The 11,018-nt window shown below is 42.7% G+C and overlaps 1 long non-coding RNA gene across 1 annotated transcript; it reads right to left on the reverse strand.

Moving 5' to 3' along the window:
• Positions 1 to 7,192: 7,192 nt before the first annotated feature.
• On the reverse strand, positions 7,193 to 10,750 carry LOC124700767. The gene is made up of 5 exons (XR_007001825.1): positions 10,653 to 10,750; positions 10,266 to 10,543; positions 9,662 to 9,823; positions 9,153 to 9,286; positions 7,193 to 7,995 (listed from the first exon to the last, which is right to left on the reverse strand). It is a non-coding gene; the product is annotated as an uncharacterized LOC124700767 (long non-coding RNA).
• Positions 10,751 to 11,018: the final 268 nt, after the last annotated feature.

Raw genomic sequence — 11,018 nt, forward strand, 5'->3', positions numbered from 1 at the left:
CGGAGCGTGTCTCTCTCCCACACAAGCATAAATTTATTCAGAGAACTAAGATAACAAACGAAAATAAAAGCACACAGACGCTCCAAGTAAAGTACATAAGATGTGACCGAATAAAAATATAGTTTCAAGAGAAGGAACCTGATAAGTTGTTGATGAAGAAGGGGATGCCTTGGGCATCCCCAAGCTTAGATGCTTGAGTCTTCTTGAAATATGCAGAGATGAACCACGGGGGCATCCCCAAGCTTAGACTTTTCACTCTTCGTGATCATAGTATATCATCCTCCTCTCTTGACCCTTGAAAACTTCCTCCACACCAAACTCGAAACAAACTCATTAGAGGGTTAGTGCATAATCAAAAACTCACATGTTCAGAGGTGACACAATCATTTTTAACACTTCGGACATTGCTCAAAGCTACTTGGAAGGTAATGGAACAAAGAAATCCACCCAACACAGATGAAAGAAGCAATGCGAAATAAAAGGCAGAATCTGTCAAAACAGAACAGTCCGTAAAGACGAATTTTAAAATGGCACCAGACTTTCTCGGATGAAAATGCCCAAATTGAATGAAAGTTGCGTACATATCCGAGGATCAAGCACGTAAATTGGCAGATTTTTCTGAGTTACCTACAGAGAGGCAGGTCGAAATTCGTGACGAGCAAGAAATCTGTTTCTGCGCGAGTAATCCAAATCTAGTATCAACCTTGCTATCAACGACTTTACTTGGCACAACAAAACACAAAACTAAGATAAGGAGAGGTTGATACAGTAGTAAACAACTTCCAAGACACAAATATAAAACAAAGTACTGTAGCAAAATAACACATGGGTTATCTCCCAAGAAGTTCTTTCTTTTTAGCCATTAAGATGGGCTCAAGCAGTTTTAATGATGCACTCGCCGGAAATAGTATTTGAAGCAAAAGAGAGCATCAAGAGGCAAATTCAAAACACATTTAAGTCTAACATGCTTCCTATGCATAGGAATCTTGTAAATAAACAAGTTCATGAAGAGCAAAGTTACAAGCATAGGAAGATAGAACAAGTGTAGCTTCAAAAATTTCAGCACATAGAGAGGTGTTTTAGTAACATGAAAATTTTTACAACCATATTTTCCTCTCTCATAATAATTTTCAGTAGCAACATGAGCAAACTCTACAATATAACTATCACATAAAGCATTCTTATCATGAGTCTCATGCATAAAATTATTACTCTCCACATAGGCATAATCAATTTTATTAGTTGTAGTGGGAGCAAATTCAACAAAGTAGTCTGTCATTATTATTCTCATCATCAAATATAGGAGGCATATTGTAATCATAATCAAATTTATCCTCCATAACGAAGCGGTACTAAAAGACTACTATCATTATAATCATCATAAATAGGAGGCAAAGCATCATCAAAGTAAATTTTCTCCTCAATGCTTGGGGGGTTAAAAAGATCATGAAAACCAGCTTCCCCAAGCTTAGAACTTTCTATATCATTATCAACAATGGTGTTCAAAGCGTTCATACTAATATGTTCCATAGGTTTTTTAATTTTCGCATCAAACCATCCATGTCTTAAATCGGGAAATAGAATAAGAAGCTCATTGTTGTCCATTATGCCAAACTAGTGTAAACAAGAAACAAAAAGATGCAATTGCAGGATCTAAAGGAAATAGCTTCGAGTACTTACAACGGCGAAAATAGCTTAGTAGCCGAGATCCGGAGTGTGAGTACCTTTTACCTTTCCTCCCGGCAACGGCGCCGTGAAAATAGCTTGATGTCTACGGGTGCTTCTATTCTTGTAGACAGTGTTGGGCCTCCAAGAGCGAGAGGTTTGTAGAACAGCGAGCAAGTTTCCCTTAAGTGGATCACCCAAGGTTTATCGAACTCGGGGAGGAAGAGGTCAAAGATATCCCTCTCATGCAACCCTGCAACCACAAAGCAAGAAGTCTCTTGTGTCCCCAACACACCTAATAGGTGCACTAGTTCGGCGAAGAGATAGTGAAATACATGTGGTATGAATAAGTATGAGCAGTAGCAATGCGCGCCAGAAAAGTGCTTGCCGGCGTGCAGTTGATGGTAGTAATATTGCAGGAAGTAAACAAGCAGTAGAACAGTAAACAAGCAGCGATAGCAGTATTTAGGAACAAGGCCTAGGGATCATACTTTCACTAGTGGACACTCTCAACATTGATCGCATAATAAATAACTCTTTCTCATATGTGCTACATACACTCTTTTGTTGGATGACAAACACCGGTCGTTGTGTAGGGCTACAAGAGCACCTCAATGCCGGAGTTAACAAGCTCCACAACATTCGATGTTCATATTTAAATAACCTTAGAGCATAATAGATCATTGCAAAATAAACCAAGAACTAACATAGCGCACACACTCGTCCACATTACACTATGAAGGAGGAATAGATCACATCAATACTATCATAATGATAATTAACTCCACAATCTACAAGAGATCATGATCATAGCCTACGACAAGAACCACACGGTGCACACACTAGTCACCTTTACACCATGCAGGAGGAATAGACTACTTTAATTACATCACATGAGTAGCACACAACTAGTAGCGATACAAAGCTCATCATATGGATCTCAATCATGCAAAGCAACTCACGAGATCATTGTATTGGAGTACAGAGAGAGATTAACCACATAGCTACAGTAGAGCCCTCAGCCCCGGGGGAGAACTACTCTCTCCTCATGGGAGACAGCAGCGTTGATGGAGATGGCGGTGGTGTCGATGGAGGAGCCTTCCGGGGGCACTTCCCCGCCCCGGCGGCGTGCCGGAACAGAGACTCCTGTCCCCCAGATCTTGGCTTCGCGATGGCGGCGGCTCTGGAAGGTTTCTCGTACCGTGGCTTTTCCGTCTCGAGGTTTTAGGTCGAGGGGCTTCTTATAGGCGAAGAGGCGGCATCGGAGGGTCGAAGAGGCGGCGACACCATAGGGTGGCGCGGGCCAAACCCAGGCCACGCCGGCCTATGGTCTGGTGGGCCTGTGGCCCCCCTCTGGTCCTTCCCGGGTGTTCTGGAAGCTTCGTGGAAAAATAGGAACCCGGGTCTTGATTTCGTCCGATTCCGAGAATATTTCCTTACTAGGATTTCGAAACCAAAAACAGCGAGAAAACGAGAACCGGCCCTTCGGCATCTCGTCAATAGGTTAGTTCCGGAAAACGCATAATAATGACATATAATGTGCATAAAACATGTAGATATCATCAATAATGTGGCATGAAACATAAGAAATTATCGATACGTCGGAGACGTATCAGCGAGCTCCACACCACAAGGAGGCTCCCAACAATCCATGGAGCTAGTACAACACCAAGCTAGCCTCCATGGATGCACTTTCTCCAAAGTCCCACAATAGGAACTCTACCACCAAGATCCACTAAGGACTACCACGAATTGGTGAAATTTCTTTTGGTAGAACGATAGATCGGGGTCTCCTCCACCACTCCTCAAAGTATGGGCAAGATTGATTGGGTAGGGAGAGATATCCACTAAGTTTGAGCTCAGCAACAATGGAGGAGAGAGAGAGAAGAGCTAAAGCTGGCTGGAGAAGAAGGGGCCTTTATATAGGTCCCTCCAAATCCAATCGTTACCTGCTGTTTTTGCCTAAGCGGTACTACCGCTTCCTGGAAGCGGTACTACCGCTCTGAGTTCGAATCCCCACTGACCTTGTCCACGTGGACACGTTGCGGTACTACCGCTTGCGGTACCGCTCGAGGTACCGCAACAGGGTCCAGAGCTTACTGGACTCGAAGCGGTACCGAAGCGGTACCACAGCGGTACGACCGTAACGCGTTACGGTACTTGAGCGGTACCGTGGGCGGTACTACCGCTCTCAAGCGGTACTACCGCTCATGGTACCGTAAAGGTACCGTAACGTGTTCTGTGGGACATTTCCATGTGCAATCCTCAGAGCGGTATCTCGGGCGGTACCAGTAGGGTAGCGGTACTACCGCTGCTGGTACCGGTAGTACCGCTATGGCTAAAACAACTTTTTCCTCTTTTTCTCTCCTACCATGTTACCTCACGACACACACACAAAACCAGAAAACCTAAGATCTACGCTTCAGTCTTCCGATCATAGTGTGTTCAGCGAGGGCACCGTACACCTACCACTACAAGAAAAGTTTCCATGGCCGACGACGTTGAAGTCGCGCCGTGGTTGCTGGTGTACCATGATCGACGATTTTTGGTCTCTCCGTTGTGCATGTCAAAACGTTTTTTTTCTCGTTTTTGAGGCCACCTAGCCCGACGAAAACGGCCAAAACGTGGCGTATGGTGGCCCGGGACGTGGTGCATCTCGAAATCTCGGGTTCGCCGGCCGAGTCAACGCAAATCCGCACCACCGAGGGATGTAGGGCCCAGATGGCAGCCTCTCTGGCATTGTTTTTTTCTCGATCGCGCCATCTCGTTCAACGCTCTCCGATCGAGCCGTTTACGATGCGGGATCATGGGTCCCGCATGTCATCCTCTATGAACAAAAATTCTTTCTATTCTTGGATTTTTTTGACCCCCGATTTCTGGCTACTTCCTTTTTCTTTTGATCCCTTGCCGCCTTGGAAACGTTGAGACCGCTGCTGCTAAATGGGACCCGCATGTCATCCTCTATGTGCAATCAACTTTCTTTTCTTGGAGTTTTTTTGGCACCTCATATTTGGTCACTTGCCTTTTTCTTTCGATCCCCTGCCGCCTCTCAAACGGTGATACTCGCTGCTGCTAAATGGGACCCGCATGTCATCCTCTATGTACTATAAAACTTTCTTTTCTTGAATTATTTTTGGCTCCCGATATTTGGTCACTTGCCTTTTTCTTTCGATCCCCTGCCGCCTCTCAAACGGTGATACCGCTGCTTGCTAAATGGGACCCGCATGTCATCCTCTATGTACTATAAAACTTTCTTTTCTTGAATTATTTTTGGCTCCTCATATTTGGTCACTTGCCTTTTTCTTTCGATCCCCTGCCGCCTCTCAAACGGTGATACCGCTGTCTGCTAAATGGGACCCGCATGTCATCCTCTATGTACTATAAAACTTTCTTTTCTTGAATTATTTTTGGCTCCTCATATTTGGTCACTTGCCTTTTTCTTTCGATCTCATGCCACGTTTGAAACGTTGAGGAACCTGCTGGCTCATGGGACCCGCATGTCATCCTCTATGTGCTATAAAATTCTTGGATTTTTTTTTCACCCTCTGATTTTTGGCTATTTCCTTTTTCTTTTGATCCCCTGCCGCCTTGGAAACGTTGAGTAAGCTGCTGACTCATGGGACCCGCATGTCATCCTCTATGTACAATCAAGTTTCTTTTCTTGAATTATTTTTGGATCCTGATATTTGGTCACTTTCCTTTTTCTTTCGATCTCATGCCACGTTTGAAACGTTGAGGAACCTGCAGGCTCATGGGACTCGCATGTCATCCTCTACTAGTTGAATGCCCGTGCGTTGCTACGGGCTTCTCAGACTTACTTTTTGATGCACATGCAACATGATACACTGAAGAGTTTTTTTTTTTTTGAAAACATGATACACAGAAGAGTTGACATGTACAGAAAGGGATAGCCGCATAATATTCCAAAAGTAAGACAATTATATTCTTCTTTGTTTAAATAACAATTAAATGAAAATCTATAATTTAGCATAATATGTGTAGAGGGAAGCAACAAACAATTGTCTCTAATTGACTACGATCCTACTTAGTTTGCATCTTGAGCCAATTTTAAGTAATAAACTCTATATGCATCATTCTTGGGATGTACAATGTCGTGTGACAAGTCCTAAGAGTATCGCTCGCTCGTGTTCATGTTAGCGAACTTAATCAGAGTTGGATCCGTGTGTTTACCTCGACACCTGAGCGCTTCCCACGCCATGCATTGCTACAGTACCCGAAAAAAAAGTTTAAACATGCTTATCAAAAAGTCATTCAGAATGTCTATACATTGCCATGTTCATACGGTAAGTGATTGATATTTATTTTACAACTGAGTGTGTAAGCATGTGTCTTTTCTACCCGTCTTCTTTTTAACCACTATTGAGTTCTTTATTTCTATCGCATCACCATAAAAATTGCCCCAAAAAACCATAAAAATTCCTTCATGCATACACGCTAAACAACTTTGGCGCTTGAAAGACCAAAAGTTCGGTATTACTATTCAAAGCCGAAGTAATACTTTTTCCCATACTTAAGTTCTAAAATATGATTTTCCCTGCAACTCAAAGCTTACGTCTATATTCTTTATGGCAAATGGGATGCCTCAGGACATCAAAAACACCTTTCCTGCAAACAACAAGGCTATCTTTACTGGTATAACTATGAAGTTTTGAGGACAAAAGTTGACTTAAGCACAAAAGTGAGAGCATCGACAAGATTGTCTTTACAACAATTATTGGATAGGCATTTATATATGATACTATATCAGAAGGATTGCCCTGCTAGTGCTTTGATCTATCAAAACTACCCACTGCTCTCTTGTGCCAGTTTTTGGCAGCACAAAAAGAGCCCAAACAAATATACCAAAGCTTTGAAACACAAAGCACTAAGCACATATCCAAATTTCCTAAACAAATATATCTCCCTTGCCACCTCTTGTATATAATGACATCGTTGTTGGAGTCTCCTGTTGCACAAATACAATATTAAACACCATTAAAAAAATTCCTGTGACATAAGTAAAACAAATACCAATGTGGCTTGTGCCAACTTATAGGATGGCAATGCCAGCTTGGCGAGGTCGATGCGACATGACACTACACCACTTCAGGCAAGAGAGCAAGAGACATGCTAGCGCATATGTCCAATGATGCATGAGGATGACAATGTACCACACTGGTAGCAGCTGCAGGAGAATGTCTCGCTGAACCTGGGTACCCTTCACTGGAATACACAGGGCTACAGCTAGCTCGCCCCAGAGAGCTTCCAAGCTTTGCCAACATAAAATGCTACTACTCCCTCCGGCCCACAGAGGTTGACTGAGATTTATCAAAATTTGAATGCATATATAAATCTCAGTCAACCTTCATGAGACGGGGTGAGCATTAAGGATAAGACACAAAAAATATTTACATATGTCTTCAAGCTGTTCATACTTGTTTGACTGGATTTTAGTTTCACAACAGCACACCTAAAGAATGCAGACATTTGTTTCTAGATTATTTGAAGCCACTCCTATGCAAAACATTTTATGCAGTCAATCAGCAGATTCGCAGACCATTTAGCATATCCAAAATCGACCAAAGGACGTAACGATAGATGCAGACTAAATAAAGTACACAAATACTGATACTTGTTGGTCATGTAAAATCCGGCGAGGCTACAACCAAAGATGCAGGCGTAGAGCAGCTCAGGCGCTAACGTTACATGCCTTCTCTCCTCCTTCTCGTACTCCCCAACCTAGCCCACCTTGCTACATGAAACTATTGCTGTCATTTGCAATACAAGCAGACACCATGACTCTCATGCTCGCTCTCTATGCTCGAATCCTCAAGCTTCAGACCACTATAAGGACAGTTAGCTTTCTCTTCCGCTGAGTAGGTTCATGGAACAAGCTGCAAGCCAATGGAGGTGTTATCTGATAGTGGTAGCACCTGCACCTACTTCACTGACCAGCCATATCTAGCGACAATTTCTGCGATAGATCAGAACAATACTACTCCCCAGTTGACAATAATTTGAAGAATGATTAGTGAATTAATGAGACTAATTTTGTAGCTCCAACCTGTTCTTAGGAGGTCAATGCAACAAGTGTGGGACCCCAGTTTACCTCTTTGTTGGAAAGGGAAGGTGTTCAAATCTGTATCCGACGTCAATGACTTCAAGTTGCTGTTCTTGAGCTTTCCGCAGAATACTGACACGCTCCTGAAAACTACCACATTTCACCCTCATCATTAGATGGCCCAACGGATGCTGCCGCCTGGATGATCGGCAGCAAGAACTCGCTAGTGTTCTGGGAACCGGTCTGCTCCAGCCGAGTAATGTCACTCCCTGCAACCAAAATTGAAACCACATAAACGACTCTCAGCAGAAAAGGTAAGCCTAGATTTGAGGTAACAATAAATTAGTTTGTTTTATCCTTTTATTGATCCATATCGAGCTCGAGGATTTGCATGAGAAGTTCAACTGATATTTAAGATATGATAGAAGGGCATATCTTAATAAGAAAAGATGGAAAACTTCACGAAATTATTAAGATAAATGTATGAACATTATATTTCAGTCACACTTTTAGAAGGAACAAAAGGTGAGAAGGTAATCTACAAAAAAATGTGTATCCAAAAGGTTTAGCCCCGGGAGCTATCCCTAGTCAAAAGCAACATAATTCCTGAAACTCAAAATGCATGCAGAACAAAACCAACTGATAACTGCTTAAGACATACAAAACCAGCCGATAACTCAAAATGTTTTGAACCTTTTTTATCCAGCGTGTACATCTCTCCAAATGCTAGAAACGGAAGTGCAAGAAAAAAATATCCCTCTTATAGCAAATAGCAACCTGAGTGGAGTGCTCACTGATTTTTTGAATTACCACAAGCCCCTCCTACGCCCCACATGAAAATCCAAGTATGATTGGCCCAAAGTTATGGGATACTTGAATTGCTAACAATAAACTCACACGGTTATGATGGCCCAAAGTTTTTGGTTTCTTAAATTTCTAACAATAAACTCACATATTGATATACTTCAGAAGGTCTCACAAAATGAGGCACAATGATTCAAAAGACAACTTCAGAAGTGACACCATTTTACAACTTCCGAAAAAAGGCTGAGTATAGCAAACAACAAAAGGACCAAGAGCATGACATTCTATATTGTTCTATAAACGCATCCAGAATATTACTTCACAAATATTCGCCCAACATAGAGCATTGTACCGAGACACTAAATCTTATTGTAGACAATTAAACCGTTTTGAGGACATGCTGAATAGTATACAACTACGCCTTGCTTGCTCTTCCTCCATCATGGAACATGTTCCTTGCTGAATATTTTGCTACATGCTTTAAGATGAATCCAACAAACCTAGGTATACAGATGCCTGAATTCTAACTTGCAACATTGCAAGGGAGCAGCATGAAGCCCCGAGAAATAAAAGAGTAGAATGAAGTCTTTTGTTCTAGATAAATAAAATCGAATCGTTTTACCTTAGTGCATCAAACTTTCCAAGCTAGGTTGTACGGCAGGCCCTACGTGCACCACAACGTTGACCGAGCTCACATGCGGTCTGAATCACACCTCCACTGGCATTTCGACCTTCACCATGAATTTGCTATGAAGCCTACCAAAATTTGCATTAATGACACCTTAATTCGACCATAAGATAAACGGTAATTTTCCAGTTATAAGCAAGTTAGGAGGAAAACGATAGAAAAATGTCGTACAACTTACTTCTTAAACAAAAAAGAAGTATCAGTCAGATAAAGTAAATCACATGTTGACAACCAGGATAGCATGTTTCAACCAACTCAACATGGACAATACAATACCCTCGAGGGCTTTTAGATAGAGAAATAGAAAACTCAGAAGCTCATAGGTGACCCACATTAATTATCAGCTTTATTTAAAAATCTTGTGCATGTGAGTTGACATTAAACACATCAACATAAGGAATTAGAACAGACACAGAACATCAGGGTGTAATCATATAAATTACCGCGTGAGGGTATATGCATACTCTTCCAATGTGTTTCTTTCACTTCAAATGATGCTTTTTCCGACATCTTCATCAATACAACATAGCTCAATGTTTTTATCTCTCATTCATTGGCTGCAATCTGGAGATATCGCTCCACCAACTCAGTTGCTTACCTTTTCCCTGTACAATTTATTTGCAATTGGTTAGTAAATTAAGTACATATTTGTCATTTGTGTCAGTAATGGAAGATTCCAATAGTGAGTGCTAAATAAAATAGTCATTGGCATAAAGCAGGTTACCACATATATGATTAAACACCAATAGTGTTCACTTATATACAGAACAACATGACGACAGTACTTGTACCTGCCATGTGATGGTACCAGAAGAACTCAGGGACTAATGGTTTGAACAGGATCCAAAAAAAATTCAGGAATCATGCTCCTATATATATTTAATCTGAAGATGATGAAGCTAATAAGCTAGCAACTGATGAGGATGTGTAGGTTCAGTTTGATATTAGTGAAGCATATATTACCAAATAGCACAAAACAGTAGTGGTGCTTTGCCCTAATACAACAATCCCTGAATAACTGTACCAACAAATTGGCCACGGACTCACCAAGGACGAAGATCGTCAGGCAGAGGAGCATCCCCATGACCATGCTCGGCTGCCTTCCCATGGGCAGACGGACACTTATGCCTTCCTCACGATGACGGTGGTGTGCTCAGAACGCCTCGCCGCATGAAGAACTCCTGCCGCATCAGGGAGGACATCGCCCGAGGCGACCACTGCCGTCGGTTCAGGCTCCATGGACCAAATGGAGCTTAGCGTGGCGTTGGTGATGAGCCCCAGGCAGAGCAGTTCCAGAGCCCTCGTCGCCGACTCCAGGGTTGTAACTGCACAAATGAACAACGAACGTCAGCAACCCGCATCGACGAACCAATCGCCGGCCAATTTCGCGAAAAAATTCCATCGAGGACAGAACGTGGAGGCAAAGTAATTTACCTCTGTACTTGGACTCGCGAAGGATCTTGGCGATGATGACACGGTCGTCCACAATGAGCACGTGCACCTCCTGGACCTGGACAGCCTCGTCGGCCACCATTACCGGCACCGCCCATCTGTCGCCGGCCTTCAGCGGCGCCATCAATTCAATCAAATCATCCTCTTCTCTCGCTGGAGCAACAGTAGTATCTCGTAGGACGGAGGAACGAGGAGCAGGACGGGCATCGGGTGGGGAGATGCGGGATCTCCTCCGGCGGCGCGTGATGTAGGAGGAGATGGTGCCCATGCGGATCCGGAAACTTCAATATAATAGTAAAGATATTGTAGAGGTACGGAAAGTTTTGATTTAGTTTTGATTTGTGATTG

The sequence above is a fragment of the Lolium rigidum genome, chromosome 3, assembly GCF_022539505.1.
Source record: "Lolium rigidum isolate FL_2022 chromosome 3, APGP_CSIRO_Lrig_0.1, whole genome shotgun sequence".
Lineage (NCBI taxonomy): Eukaryota > Viridiplantae > Streptophyta > Magnoliopsida > Poales > Poaceae > Lolium > Lolium rigidum.